Genomic DNA, 16739 nt, shown 5'->3' with positions numbered 1-16739 from the left:
TTGCCAATTCTTCCTTTTCTTGTTACATCAGAGGGTTAGAACACTGAACATATATTCGTGTCATCCCACCCTATTGTTTCTATTTCTATTTGTGCTAGTCTTAAGTGACTAATAATAACTATCACGTTATTATACCTCTAGCACACATGCTACATAGAAGCTCATCCATGAAATTAAACCACTAAGAACTGTTATATACATGGGATTTATAATTTATAATTATATTCTCCATCTGGTCCTCAGCTTCAGCTACGGCGCGCCATATTAGAGAGACTTACATATTTGAGAGTTTGCCTTCATACCAGTTCATGACATAAGAAATGAGGGAGTTCATTTCGGCGGTTGAGAGGCTGATTTTTCCGTCGCCGTCGGTGTCGGCGTTTCGCATGCACCGCCAAGCTCTGTACAGTGCCAAGTCCGAACCGATCTTCTGTAATGCATTCTTAAGCTCCTTCATGTTCAGACTTCCGTCCTTGTTCACGTCTGCTTCCTTCAATATCTCCATCACTTGTTCTCTTGTGAGCACTTTGGGTGACACTGATTTTGGTAATCTAATTGTCATTTTACCTGATTCTGATTTCCCTCTCTGCTGCTTCAATTTTATGTGACTTCTCTTTTTCTTTGTTGCTTTTGCTTGGCTTGTATGAGGGAGAGTAATATACATACACACACACACACACACACACACATATAGAGCCTTTGGACTCGGGTCTTGGCGTCTTTAATTTGCATGCATATGGGTCATGGATCGTACCGAACCCGTTTCAAGTTGGATAAGCTTCATGACTGGATACAGATCGATATTCTTCTTCTTACATATGAGTCGCTGATGTCAATTTCTTGCCTAATCAATTTGGAATCTTAGCTCAGTTATTTATGGAATCCTACCACAGGGTATATTATTTATTTTGTTCGTCAGGGACCCACCAAATAAAGGAATTCTCGTTCGGTCTATCACTGCGGAGTGCTGCCGGACCTGCCTTTCCGGAAAGCACTTGCATACAGATTCTAGGCACTTTTATTCGTTTTGTTTTTTATTCTGGCCAAAAAGGAATATTTGTTGGGATATATAACAAATTAGACATTGTGGGACAGAATTTATAGCAGTTCTTTTTTTAGGTGTAATTTAGGGTATCCTTAAGTTATTTTAGATTTGAGACTAAACATTGTCAAGGTTGGGAGCGTTCAAAATTAAATCCCTCCTAACAAGTATGCTTCCCAAGATTCAAACTTATTTGTTTTCCTCCTAAAGGAGGTAAGGCTATTTACCACTTCAATCAACAACTTATTAGTGAATTTAAAACAATTCCTTTGCAGTGCATTGCGGTAAATTAATGTTGAACCATATTATTTATTCCATATGTAAATATTAAGAAAAAAATTAATAGATGTTACATGTTAAAATAGATATGATTGACGGTATTAACAATTTTTTTTTTTAAGAAATTGGATTATCATTGTTTATCTTCAACAATTGAAAATTGAGAAAATGTATAGCGACCTTTTTCCCAAATATTATGTCTTTATGTTTATGTCAAATTTCATATATAATAATATAAGGTCAAAATAATAGGGCATATTCATACTTAGCTGCTCAGTCTTTTTGCAATAACAAGACCAAATTTTTAAGATCCACCGCTAATGCGGCTGTGTAAGGTTAACAAGCATATTTCTTTCTTGCTAACAAAGCCCTCCATTTGTGGCTAGTTTTTTGCTAGAGCTAGTTTTCTAAAGGTTCATTCAAATAAACAAAATAACTATTTCGTGGCCGGCCACCAATCAATTATTAGAAGCATTAATTATGGAGTCAAATCACCACTTGCGGCTGTTAACTTGTTTAAGCACTTAACAAACTAAAATTCTAAGAAACTAGCCTTCTCAAAGACACGACTTAGGGTTGAGCCATTGTTTGCATAGCTTAATTCTAGTATTTTTGAGAGCTTCGGGACAAGGCTTTATTTATCAATGGCTTTTGGTCATAACCAGATCAGCCTAAGGTTGGGTGCTCTAATTCTGCCCTAGTTTGGCTACAGCCAACATGCGTGATGGCCTTGGCCAATTTCTTCTCGCCCTCTTTGTGTTTTCATGGAATTCATGTTTCCAAAGCTCTTTGGAAAACTCCATGCAATCTTGTCTCAGCTTCAAATCACCTAGCAAGAGAGGAAAAATCTAAGAGATTCCAATTTAAATAAACAGTTAAGTCAGGAATTTCAATGATTAAGCTTAAATCCTATTATGCATAATTTTCTATAATAAGTATCCAAAATACATCCAAGTAAACTGTAGAGTGGATATAACTCAAGAAAAATATACTACACGCCTCCAATCCTTAATATAAGAATTAGGAATTAAATTTGGTTTAACATATAAAATCCCAATTTACTTTGTCTTTCAAATTTATAATTCATTCTCTAAAATATCCCTGTGGGAAAGCACCAAATTACAATATCATTTTAGACCTTTTTTTCATTTTGGCCACTTTGAAAGCCAATTAAGTTGCTATCATACAGTTCCAATACCATTTTTTGTTTAATGAGTAAATATACCTAATCAATTCCTATATTTATCCATCTTGACAATAATTTTTCCTCAAACCATGAGTTGAAACATTTTGAAAATAGACAATTAAGTCAATTAAATTCCCTTCTTGCCAAGAAATAAGAAAATCTACAGATCAGGATTATATTCAAGGGAAAATCCACTTTCTATCATTCAGTAGCAAATGAATCGATATCGATATATATGATATGAAATCTACAAACAAAATTATAAATCATAATTAGTATGATTTATATTCTTAATTAAATTTACCACACATGAGAAGGCGTATATAATGTTTATCGGGAAAGTTGTGAAAACTTAAAAGGGAATTACCGATGAGGAAGTTGTCTTAATTAAGAAAGGAAACCTACCACAAAACGATAACTCTTCTTTTCCTTGTTACATCACAGTTCAAAGGGTTTCAACATTGGACATCTCTATTCACGTCATCCCGCCTTATTGTTACTATTTGAGCTAATCTTAAGTGACTAATATAATAACCCAACACACATATTCCTACACAGCGCTCATCATCATCATACATATGAAACCACTAAGAATTATTTAAGAAAAAAGGCGATATCACCAAGGACTTGCATAATTCGGAATTTAGCTTCGTACTTCATGCTGAGAAAAGTAGTGAGGAATTCGATTTCGGTTGAGAAGCTGATTTTGCCGTCGCTGTCGGTGTCGGATTTTTGTGTGTAATGCCAGGCTAAGTACAGTGCCACGTTTGGAACGATCTTATCTAATGCTTTCATAAACTCCTTCTTGTTCAGACTCCCATCTTTGTTAATAATGTCTTCTTCTTCCTTCAATTTCTTCTCCGCTCGCTCTTTGATGAGGATTTTGGTTGATATTGAAGACTTTGGTTTTGATGATGACCCGAGAGCCATCATCGTCTTGTCACAGAAGGGCATCACCATTTCATTTAGATACATTTTACCTTATTTTGATTTTTGATCCCTCTCTGCTTTTCTGTAAGTTTTCTTTCTCTTTTTTCTTTCTTTCTTGCTCAGCTTGTATGTGGGAGATCAGTGATATATAGCCTCTCTGGTCTTTGCATGGTTAATGGATCGTAGCGAACCCGTTTCAAGTTGGATAAGCTTAATGAATGGATACAGACCGATATTCTTCTTCTAACGCACATATCAGTTGCCGGCATCAGATTCTCCACCGAGAAAGAATGGACAACCCTTAGGTGCGTACTACGATATGAACTCGTCAAAGTGGTAAGCCTTTTGTTTTGCTTTGAACACTTCGTGATAACAGAGACAGGTGCTATGGATCATGTGAAGAATGATGCTTTTAATTCTAAGATAAAACTAACAGATATGATTACTCTTGATACTGTTTTACTTGTCCCTTCGTTGGATTATAATTTTTCATCAGTTAGTGAGATTACAATAACCTTGGAGCCTTCTTCTTCTTTTTGTTTTTTTTTTTTTTCCCGCCCAGACATCTAGAGTCAGAGGATTATAGTGGTTATGGTGTTAGGCGAGGAAAACTGTATTATTTTGAAGCTGCAATTTCAGCGCATGGATAGTATTAAAGCTGAAGACGAGGCATGGTGGTGTCACAAGTGTTTAGGACATTTATCTTTTAGTCATTTGAAAAAGTAGACTTGCTTACGAATTTTGATGTTTTGAATTTCTCATTATGGTATTTGCGAAGAAAAGCTCCAAACTTTTTATGGTGATAAATATCCGAGGACTTGCTAAAGTTGCAACACTCTCTCACATGAACGATATTTCTAAACTTTTATTCTGACACTACTGTATTCCGAGTGGACCAAAGCTACTAACGAAAACATCGACAAAGAAATTGTCCAGTAGAGTCCAGTTAATAAGAAATTGACTCATAACCTCCAAAATCATCAGTTGAAGGCATGCCCTGGTCCAATAAGCTAGCCTCAATTTACGTTTCACACATGGAACCACTTGCAAGTGTTTATGAAAAAGATGACATCATTACATATGAAAGGGCTGTGTTTGTACTATATAGATGTAGGCTACATAATTAAAACCTTATAATCTAATAGCATGAATACTCTCCTACAAGTAGGAGCTTGCAGATTCCAACCCTTTATATAACTTCAGGCCATTACCGTCTACTCCTTTAATTCAAAGAAGAAAATATAGCATATATATCGCTACAGTGCTGCCGTATGAAAGAGTCGTATTAGCGTTTATTTTTTTGCATCGTACCATTTCATGACAAAAGAAACAAGCTGCTCCTCCTCGGAGGAGCTGATTTTTCCGTCATGGTTGTCGTCGGTTTTTTGCATGCAAAGCCAAGGTCTGGACCATGGCCAGCGTGAACCCATTTCCTCAAATGCTTTCTCGAGCTTCTCCCTGCTCAGACCTTGCTCCTTGTTAGTGTCTCTCCACAATCTCGCCCTCACTCGATCTTCATCAAACCCAGGCCTTCCCACGAACACTGCTTTCGTTCCCAATTTGTGATTGTTTGCTTTATCCATGCTTCTGAATTTTCTTAATTTGCCTCTCTTTTGGCTTGTACGAGTAAGCCCTACACACACACACACACACACACACACAGATGAGCACCTTATCTCATTCCCATGATTTCAGATTATTGCCGAATAAATTTGGGAATCTTATTACTTTAGCTCAATTACTCATGGAATCTTTTTAGTTTAGGTGTAACATCCTAAATTTTAAGCCCAGAAGTATAAAAAATAGCTTGAAATGGATAGCTTGTTTGTTATTACACAAGATCACAAACAAATATGCTATCTATTTCAGGCTATTTCTTGTATTTTTAGGTCTAAAATTTGGGATTTTATATTATGTTAGGTGCACATCGCAATTATGTACCATTCAGATTTAATTTTTTTGCACTTTTGCTTTTAATTTTTTTCTTTTAATGGATACAAGATCTAGACTGAAAATAATACTTTAACCGTTAGTTTTTTAAACAGTGATTTTTTCATTTAAAAATTGTCATTTGAAATTTTTAAATTTAACTGTTCAGATCTGATATGTGGGTTTTCTTTTGTCCCCCCCCCCCCGGGCTTTTGCTTAGCTTGAATGAGGGAGATCAGTGATGTATAGACTCTGGACTCGGGTCTTTGCATGGGTCATGGTCGTACCGTACCCATTTCAAGTTGGATAAGCTTCATGAGTGGATACAAATCGATGTTCTTCTTCTAACGTGCATATGATCGAGTTGCCGGTATCAGATTCTCCACTAAAAGGAATGGCCTATAATTTGTTCTCAGTTAGCGAGATTACGATAAACTTTAGCCTTCCTATTTATGTTCTCCAGACATCTAGAGTCAGAGGATGATATTGGTTATGATACTAGGCGACGAAAACTTTATTATTCCGAAGCTGCATGGATAGTAATAAAGCTGAAGATTAGGCTTGGTTGTCTGCGACTTTTAATGTTTTGCATTTCTCATTATTGTGGTACTTGCGAATAAAAGCTATGAAGTGTTAATGGTAATAAATTCGGAAACGATATTTCTAGAATTTTATTCTAACAGTATTCTGATGAATGGACCAAAGCTATTAACGAACACATCTACGAGGAGATTATTGTCTAGTTATCTAGTACGTATGATCTTGACTCAAATAATCTGGCCGGCAAGGATTCCAATAACACAATTCAGTGTATCATGAGTGGAACAAAAAGAAGAGCTCTCAGCCTTGCAAAAGAATATAATCATGCATAGGCGGGATCTTGTGTGGAGTTACCAAAGGAGAAGAAGCTTGTACTACCTCTCATCCTAAATATAAAGCTAGCTAGAAATTCAATTAGGTTCTAAAAAGTATTTATAAATTATTTATTAATAATATTTTTATATTTAGAGCGAGATTACAATTATGTCTTTGTAAGATATTACTCACATCAGATTAAATGAAAATTTAAAAATGCTACGCAATAAATACTTTTGTAATCAAAGAGAGAAAAACTGCAAGAAACAACTTAGCTCAAAAACGTAATATGGTATATGGATGGAAATTCAGTTTTCAATACTTTGTTAAAAAAAGAAAGAAAGAAAATGCGGAAATATGAGCATAAAAGTAAAAAAGTGATCTGACTCTAATAATATCGTTATGTTTTCTTTTTTTGGTAGAAATCAGGTGGTATCTCTCAGTCAATAGTTAGAGACTAATCCTCCTGAGATGTAATCACCAAAGTGGATTTTGCCTCTCCTAACAAATATGAGGATGAAAGTAAAAAAAATTGATATAAAGTTTTCCAACTCTAATAATATTTGTTATGTTTTCTTTTTTTAATTTGGTAGAAATCAGGCGGTATACCCTAGGCCATAGCTAGAAACTAGTCTTCTCGAGGCATAGAGATCACCCAAAGTGGGTTTTGCTTATGCCAACAAAGCTTTTTCCATGCATATGACCTTATTCAAACTAGGACATCATGTTAAGAAACCCAACTATCTACCAATTGTGTGGGGCTTTGTTCATCGTTATATTTTCCTTATACAAAGAGATATATGGTCAAAAATATTTTATTCCCTTCTAAATAACGTAACTAAATGGAACAAGTTCATCCATTAGAGTAGCCGAATCAGGACAAATGAGAAATGTAACCCTCAATTAAAACATCAATTCATCTCTCTCTCTCTCTCTCTCTCTCTCTCTCTCTCTCTCTCTCTCTCTCTCTGTGTGAGTAGAGCTCAAAATTTGACCTCCAAACATTAATTTTTTTCCTTTAGCAAAACAAAATCAATCAATTTCAAATTTAAAGAAACAATCATTTCAAATTAATCGAACTTATTACTCAGTACAGTTTCTTCTTTATGTTCACTTATTAATGTTTGAATCTTTTGGGCATCTAAATAGAGTGTAAATTTTTTGTTTTACATAAACAATGAGAGAGAAATGTAAAACAAATTCCGTACCGAAAAAACTAAAGATCCTTTCTGGATAACCGAATTTGGCAAATGATATGTATTAACGATTTCAATTCTATGTAAACAGGTCTGATCATTGGATTCGAACCATTTCTTAATTTGATTGTTTGTTTTATGTCTAAAGTAAACATTCCTTTTCTTTCTTGTTGGGAAAAAAAAACTCAAAGGAGGCTTTGTTTAAGCATTCTTTTGATCTCGAGAAAGCTTCATTCTCAATCAATTAACTTACTTAGGATGAAAGCCATCACTAAATTTAATTATATTCAATTTGATTCCAAGCTTTGTGGCATAGATTTTGTCTGTCATGGGATTGGTCACATAATGAACCATTATCTTATTAAATCATTGTGATCTTGTAGCGATATGATTAATTAATTCCACATTCCTCAATTAATTTATCGAGTTTTAAAGATTCCTAATCATCAATTATAAGCATATAAGCATGCTTCAAATATGCTTCGTAATCATATTCCCAGAAAAAAATATATATATGCTTCGTAATGTTGACGACCTCGCAGAATAATGAAAAGTGGAACAAGGATCATGGGGAAAAAATCGGCTTCCTTGTATGGCTTTTCTTTTAGTTAAATTATACAAAATTTCCCTAAACTTTGAAACCTACAATAAACATTTGTGGATCTTTGCATTTGTGCTCATATCTCTCATATATTAGTTTTGTTCCTTATTTATCTGCAAGTGACTTAAAATTTAATGTGTTTATCCGCATATAATAGCTTAAAGTTTAGAAGATATATGCACCAAAAATAAAGTTTAAAGGCATATCAAATGGATAGTTTGAGGTTATCAGCGTAGGTTTAAAAGTTTAGGAGAGTTTATTATTAAACTTTAAATGTTAAGAACATTATTTGTATATAGTTCCAAATTTATAAATATGCTATATAATTTAGTCTTTTTTCAATTAATAATACTGAAGTCTATGTGGGTCGTGTTTTAGGTGTTACAAGAATCAGGCAGATGTGGTTAGTGAAAGAATGCTTACGGAGTTTCTTATATATTTACTTGCCGATAAGATTCTTATATTGATAGGATTTAAGTCCATATCTTTCATTATGCAAAATGAATCATATTCTTTATCGACTATACTAATATTCAACCGTGATACACATGCAATGAATAAAACATTACAAAATGTGGCAATATAAAATATTCTCTTCTAACTAACTTAATGGAACCAGAATTATTGAAAGGTTTGTTGTGCGGATCGTGGAGTGGGACAAAGCGACAAAAGTAGTGTTGTCGATTAAAAAATAAATTCATGCTTTAAATATTCTTCATTATCTTGTAGATAAGAAATGGTGGACACATGTAACATGCAAAGGCATATAGAAAAAAAGAGAAACTTACTTTTTTGGTCCTTATACTTTCAACTTGATTGTAACCCAATCCCTAAACTTTAAACAACTCAATCGTAATATTTTTAACTAGTTGTAATTAACTCATAACTTGGTTCCTAAATTTTGATTTGATGCAACTCAATCTCTATATTTTAGAATATAAAATTATAAATTTCATAAAACTCAAAGAATAAAATTTAAGATAATTAAATTTACAAGAATTGAGTCACACTGATGAGTCAAAGTTTAAGGGTTGAGTTACAGTGAAAACTATATGAACCAAATTATCAATTTTCTCAAAAAGAAAAAGACCTTGAAAAGCTGAGCGAATAAATCATAATCAAAGCAGAAAGAAGAAGATCACTGTGTAAGGAAAGCAAAATAATATTCGCCGAAGTCAATCATACTACCTCAGATTTTTAATATAAAAGTTAAATAATTAATTTGAAAATATTAAAAAAATTAGTTTAAGTTAGTTATTTGTCACAAATATGTGTTGGTCTTCCTAAACTATCATCTTCAATTATATTAGATGATTGAAATTATCTCTTAGCAGAAACCCCTTATAATCAATAAGGATATTTAAAAAAAAAAAAAAGAAACAAAGTGGGTTAAAGTCTTATATTATTTAAGACTAATTAAATTCAACATCTCAACTGGCTCTTATGCTATCTTGGACCCTTCATATAAAAGTTAAATAACTAATTTGTGGATAATTGTAATCAATAGACATTCTTTTCTCAAAAGTACTTCCATTAATCATGTGTCACTTGATAAAATCTCCTTGACATTTGCAATTGCTATAGAGATTATTTGGGGATAAAATGAATGAATATTAAGAATAAAGTAAATTGAAATCTTATATTTAAAATCACATTAAATCTCTAATATAATTAACTCTTATATTAATAACAGGAGGTCATAGTTTGGTAGACAGAAAATAAATAATTGCCCAAAGATATTGCCGTGAGCATATATTTATAAAACTGTTTGTAGTCAATCAGGATTCGACACTGCCGTAAATTCTCTCTTGGCTTCCATCAAAAGTTAATCGATTCTCATTCATTATCGATTGCTTCATTGTTTCTTAGCAACTGTGTTTGATTTTCAGTCCCCGGAAGTCCCTTTATGTCAAAATTCAATTTACCAAAAATTAGTTGAACAAAAGTCCATTTGTCAAAAGTCCAGTTATGTTGGAATACTTTATTTCCCCAAAAGAGAAAAACATATAAATTACAGAATGAACCACTATTAATAAGATAAGAAGCACCCTTATTTGGATTTGAACAATCCCTGATATATATACCAATTTAAATCGGGAGAGCCCATATGCCATTGATGTCAAATATCAAATTCAGTCCCAGAAAAATCATATTAGAGGTACCTATACTTTTTCTCAATTTTTAATTTAGTACCTATGTGTTTTTTCCTCTTAATTAAATTATTTAATTTTAATTTTTTGGCAATATTAGCTATTGTAACTTTGTTTTATTACCATATTTAGTTAAAGATGTTAATAGAGCAAACTTGAAGATTTAATTGAGAAAAAAAGACATAGATAACAAATTAAAAATTAAGAAAAAGTATAGGTATCTCTAAAATAGTTTTCCCTTCAGTCATAAAGAAAACCTTAAATTTATTTGATTATATTTTTAAATATAAATTTTTTATATTGAAAAAGGTTAATTAAAGAGGGGAAATCGAACTTTGAAAAAAATGACAGAAAAAGAAAATAAAAATTACAAAATTCTAAATCAGGATTGTTTCTTACACTTTAACATATTTTGACAATACTTAACTTGTAAATAACAGCATATTTTTGTAGGAATTTCTGATTTGAAATTTAGTAATTTTTAGATTCCTTTTTTTCATTTTCCCTAAAACTTTTCATAAGGACACAAATTAAGTTTTCCTATGTTTTCATTTTTCATTGAACTTTTCTTCATTGCTAGGACCAATTGCCTATATAGGTTTAAGCATGCATGGGTCCATCCCTACTAGAGAGGGTTAAGGAAATCTGTTGTCCATACATCAAAAAATGGATCAATAAAACAAATTTGCATTGTTTATGAATTGAAGGGTGTAAACTAAATAGTTTATAGCATGACTCGTTTTCCTAAATTTTTTTATAACACGGGAAAAACGTATTTAGTATTTAAAACAATAACGTGGAGTCTAAGGAAAGTTAGTGAAATTAACATAAGTTAAATAATCAATCATGTTAAAAAAGGGTGTTATCAAAAGAGAGGAAACGTCCATATGACGAAGCCATTTTACTGTGATTTGTCTTCCCTTTTTTTTTTTTTTGGGGTTGCATCGCAGCGTTTACTTGCATCTCACCACATATATACATACTTACCATATATCTAAATTACCCTCAAATCATTAGCCATATTATAATGAATTAAACACCAAAATTATATTAAGCTGGGTCTGAATAGATGGATTTGGAATTTGAAATCTCAAATTTAAAATACAAGTATTTAAAATTCTTTGTTTATTAGGTAGTATAAAAAATCCACACTAATAAAAATGAGTTGCCCTACTTGAGTCACTCGTCCACGTGCTTGAGTTGTAGTGCAAGATGATGATTGAAATTTGAAATAATTAACATATACAAGGTAATTGAAATTCTAAAGAAATTGTAATAAAACAATTTGTTTGACTAGTTTAGATCAAATCCCAATTCATAAAATTTCTTGCATCCAAATAACATATTTGATATAAATCCAAATCTAAATCCACGCTGATTCAAACATAACATATAAGAGTACAAAAGCTACACAGCGTTCACACATGAAATTAAACTATGAAACCACTTATCGTGTTTTAAGAAAAAAGGTGAAATCATTGCATGGGAAATTTCTAAACGTGTGTGTGTATAACACACAAGAAACCATATTTTACTATTTGAAACAATAACCACAAATTATAGAGGTACTCACTGATAACCAGGGGACAAGAAGCTGGGGGAACAAAGATCAACACCCGAGAAGATGTTAAAAGAAAGTAAAGGAAACATATCACGTAATAATCATAATAACCATATAGATAATTTTCCCCCCCTTATTATATCACAAGATATTTGAATCTTGGACTTCCCACGTACATCTTTCACTACTATATATTACTACCTAAGCTAGTCTCAGGCACTGATTACATATAGGAAAGGCGGGTGTGTGAGAGAGTGAGTGTGCGTGTTTAAAAGATTTATTCTATATAGTCGCCGTCATCGGCTGTGGCTCTGGCATATCATCAGACAACTACTTACATCGGACTTCTTTAGGCTTCGTCACCTTAGGAACAAGGATGTCTTGTTCACTGCGACTGATTCTTCCGTCTCTGTTTCTGTCAGCCATTTTCATGTAACGGTCGTAACCCGCAGGGTCTGAACCAAGAACACCAAGGATTTGCCTGAGCTCTCCGCCGTCCAGACTTCCGTCGTGGTCTATGTCTCCTCTCTGAAATACAATCCCAACTGTTTCTTCACTTATGCGCCCTGGTCTCGACATTTTTATATATCTATCTGATATTTGATTGATTTCCCTCTTCTTCTTCTAGATTTTCTCTCTCTGTTTTTTCTCTCCTTTGTTTTGTACGAGGGAGTCATTTATGTTATGCATGCATTTATATAGCTTGAAGTCGGGTCTTGGAATATGGGTCGTGGATCTTTTACCGAACCCATTTGAAGATGGATATGGAAGGTTTCTTGCGCATCTCTTGTTGATGTCACATTCTTGGCTAATCAATTTTGGAATAATCTTTGCTGATCAATTATTTATCTATGGAATCCCACTGCAGTTTATTAATATCTTGGAAGTTCGGGACCCACCAAAAGGATGCTTCCTTTTTATTTTTCTTTTTGGCTCCCTAATTCTTCTCATCAGCCTAAGAGCAAGAAGTGATGAATATTTGTTGGATGACCAATTCGAGGTTTGTGACAGAATTTGGGATTGTTATTTGTTTCTGTGGCCTCAAATCTATTAAAAATTTTCAGACAAAAAAAATTCCACAGATTTATTAGTACATATTCATCCATAGCTGATATTAACTTCAATGATTGAAATTTTTTTTATCGATTTGCAGATCGAACCGTATGTTAAGATATTTTATTTTAGATATAAACATGAAAAAAAAAAAACTTATGTCAAGTTGCTATCTATTATGTCGAGTTCTCCCATCATACTTGGCTGTGTTTTTTTTTTTTTGGTTTTATGTGGATTTATAATTAAATGTTATTAAATGCTAATATTTTAAAAATAAGACACATAGTTATGTATAATTGGAAAACTTAATATAATAGGCATAAGGAACTTGATGTAAGTATTGTCCTATAAATATTAAGAAAATTAATTTAGAAATTAAGATAAAATAAGATTTGATGTTATTAATAAGAATAAACAATTTGTATATAATATATAGTAAAATATTTTGTCAAATTAATTCGATATATATATATATATCAGCCAATATACAGATAAAAAAGGCACCCTTTGTGTGTGTGTGTAAAGCATTATTGCCTGATAAGTTGAGGGAAAATACATAATCAATATATAATTCATTATTCTCCAACATGAGGGATATAAATATGCTTCTGTTTCTCTCCCTGCACGTGGAAAAATGGAAACACAAAGGTTACTAGGTTAGCGAGCAGTCTCACTTATAATGGTGAGCCCCAAGAAATTTATGCATTTGGCTCTATATTGGACATAACAATAAAGAATAACACGTCTCTTTACCCAACAACAATACCAATCTTGTTCTTCAATATCTTCAAGTATATATGCGAGCTATCATATTGATGTATATAAAAGCATGCAGATTCCATAATCTGTATCTTTTTCCATCAGTGAACTATTGATTTCCCTGTTTCGCCATTTAATTTTCTGCCCATAGGAGGTAATCCAAAAATCAGTCTATATAATTATTCTTTAACACCTAGAGCCATATTACTCTTGCAACTTCACAGATATGTGTGTGGAGTGGGGTGTTATTGTTCATTCAGCATACTATAGGATACGCCAATATCTTAAAATATTTTATGATTTATTCGGCACCTGAAATATTTTTTTGAGTGTGTCCAACACACTAAAGTATTTTATAGTTCATCCAATCCAACACCCTAAATTACTTTTTTTTGGAGTGTCTACTTTGATTAGGGTGTTTGATGCATATTCATTTAACATACTATTTGAGGAATTAATTTTGACATTAAAATTGCTCCTGAAAGAATATTTCAATGGCACAATTTCTCTTGAAAAAATTAATACTTTAAACACAAAAATTGCACCATAAAATATTTTAGGGTGTGTTAGACAATTATATTTATCATGATTTTTTTTTTGGCCAGAATATATATATTTACATAAAGAGGTCAGAAAGGAAAAAATTCCACTTGGAGAGTTACAATCTCCCATCATGATCCTAGACTTTTTTCTTTCTGAACCTTTAGCACTTACCTGGACTCAAAATCATCTCGGGTCAGCCTTGGAACCCAAAGTATAGCCCAACGTCACCCTCCGAGGCCCAATGATCAATCCAAACGTGGCTAAGAGGCGTTATTCGCAAGAAATAAAGCCTCTCCTTCTACAACCAAAAGAAAGTTGACCGCGGCCCAAAGTGTATCAGAATTAAGCAAAACGGCAACATCATAATAAATGCCTAACAAAGCCTTGAATATGATTACTTTCAATAGAAAGATATTTGTACCTAAAAAAAAATTCATAATGAGTGGATAGCTTGTTTTTCATATTATGTGCAATGCATTGAAGAATGTGGATCTAGGCATGTTCTTAGTAGAATTCAGACTTTTTCGGTTGTTTTTTTCCCTCGAAATATAGGAATGTTAGAAGACTAGCTTGATGGCAAAAAATAAAACATAGATATTTGAAGGATTGTGCTTAGAAAATAAAAACGTAAACTCATGATGATTTTCATTGTCTTGACGCAGACCGTTCAGGTAACAAAGGGGACAATACGTGTAGCCACAACTTTAAATTTGTACCTCAAGATACAGAACAAAATTGTGACAAATCTTTTCATCAACACACATATACACATCTTCTCTATATATTATTGAACATCGTACATTTATCTTCACATTTTACAAGCTCCCAAACTGTGAGTGTGTGCGCGTGGGCGTGCCTTTACCTTCGTTTCTTGTGGCTTATCCGAACTAAACATGGCAACTGATTATGTGATGAGAATAAACACGTTGTACTGATTGCCTTCCCCTTTGCGAGCCACCCTATGGCTCTTCTGAACCAGGCTATCAGATTAGCTTCTGCTGCTCCAATGTCACTTTCTCCTTCATCAACACTGCAAAATCAAACCAGTCTCTCTTCTCCGACCAACCAAACATCCCACACAACATCAAACCCTACAATGTGTCCGATGGAGCTCCAGAGGATCACGTGCCAGGCACGTTCCTGCCTGTTCCAGTTCTGGTGGACTTGTTTCTTCAGGCCAGTCTCGAGAACCTTGAACAGGCTATAGATTTGGCAGTGAAAAGCACAAACCTGAGAGTCACTTGCATTATTGTTTCTGACACTTTTATGAGTAGTCCTTCTCTTTCTTTGTCTTATAAACTCAATGTCCCTTGGGTTGAATGTTGGCCTGCGCGCACTTTCAATCTCAGTCTCTCCTCATCTCTACACTCCACTTAATACGCCACAAGTTCAGTGATTCTCATGAACCACGCACAAACACATCCTTGGATTTCCTTCCTGTTTTGTCCCGCTTGAGTTGAGGATTTACCACATGATTTCTCACTCAAAACCGGCGAAGAACATAAAGAGACAGTATTTAGTAAAATACTAACTTCTATGGGATTGCTACCTCAAGCAAGATCAGTGGTTATGTTTTTCTACGAGGAATTAGACTCTCCTCTCTTTGTTCTGGAGATGATGTCCAAATTCAAGTCACTGCTTGACGTTGGTCGTGTGTCACAATCCCATACTGACACCAATTGTTGCTTGCGATGGTTGGATCCGCATGGTTCTAGATCAGTGGCTTATCTTAGCTTTGGAACTGTTGTTCCCATTCCCCATCATGAGCTTCTACAAGTTTGAGATGCACTGGAAGCTAGTGGGCTTCCATTTCTATGGTCTTTAAAGGATGATCAAAAGTGTCTGTTGCCACATGGGTTTGTTGACAGGACAAGCAAAAGAGGGAAAATAGTTCCTCGGGCTCCTGAGGCTCAGGTTTTAGCACATGGATCTGTAGGAGTGTTTGTGACCCATTATGGAAGTAGCTCAGTGATTGAGGGCATGACCAACGGTGAGCCGAGGATTTGTAGGCCTTTCTTTGGAGATCATGGAATGGCTGCAAGAGCAGTGGTGGATTTATGGAAAGTTGGCGTTTAAATAGAAGGTAGGTTTTCACCGAAAATGGATTGATTCGAAGCTTGAATCTGATTTTGGTTGAGGAAGAAGGTGAGAAAATCAGGGAAAATGCCCTGAAGTTGAAAAGGACAATGCAAAATTACTTCCGGGGCAGACGGAAAAGCTCCACAAGATTTTAAGACTTTGGTAGATATAATTAGTTGTTCTTAAGTCATCAAGTCTCGTTTGATCTGGGAGAAATAATAAACTGAATGAGTCATCTAGTTAATTATTTCGTCATTATTTAGTTCCTTTAATCTTATTTTTCAACAAGTTTCTGTTTTTCTGATCTGCGTGGGATATATATTGATTGTAGGGTCATCATGGGAGTTCCTTACCCTCCAAGAATAAGTGGAAAATAAATATCGCAGATGATGTTCGTCGTTTAATTAAGAGTTCTCGTGTCTGTTCTTTTTATTGGAAATTGTAATACTTTGAAAATCTTCTGATGCTTCTATTTAGTGGAAGCTTGCGACTTCCAGGCTACAATTACTCTGAGGTGAACATATCATATTAAACTAAGAATATTTCACAATGACTTTTCTTTTCCGCAAATGTTAA

At 33.8% G+C, this 16739-nt stretch overlaps 1 long non-coding RNA gene across 1 annotated transcript; it reads left to right on the top strand.

Annotated features, from left to right (window-relative positions):
• Positions 1-527: 527 nt before the first annotated feature.
• On the top strand, positions 528-16250 carry LOC114729023 (uncharacterized). The gene is made up of 3 exons (XR_003738704.1): positions 528-653; positions 4718-4719; positions 16235-16250. It is a non-coding gene; the product is annotated as an uncharacterized LOC114729023 (long non-coding RNA).
• The last annotated feature ends 489 nt before the right edge of the window (positions 16251-16739 follow it).

Source organism: Neltuma alba, unplaced genomic scaffold, assembly GCF_004799145.2.
Source record: "Neltuma alba isolate B1F8T4 unplaced genomic scaffold, ASM479914v2 tig00012598_pilon, whole genome shotgun sequence".
Classification (NCBI taxonomy): Eukaryota; Viridiplantae; Streptophyta; class Magnoliopsida; order Fabales; family Fabaceae; genus Neltuma; species Neltuma alba.
Note: the sequence above shows the minus strand (reverse complement) of the source record. Positions and strands in the feature narration are given on the sequence as shown.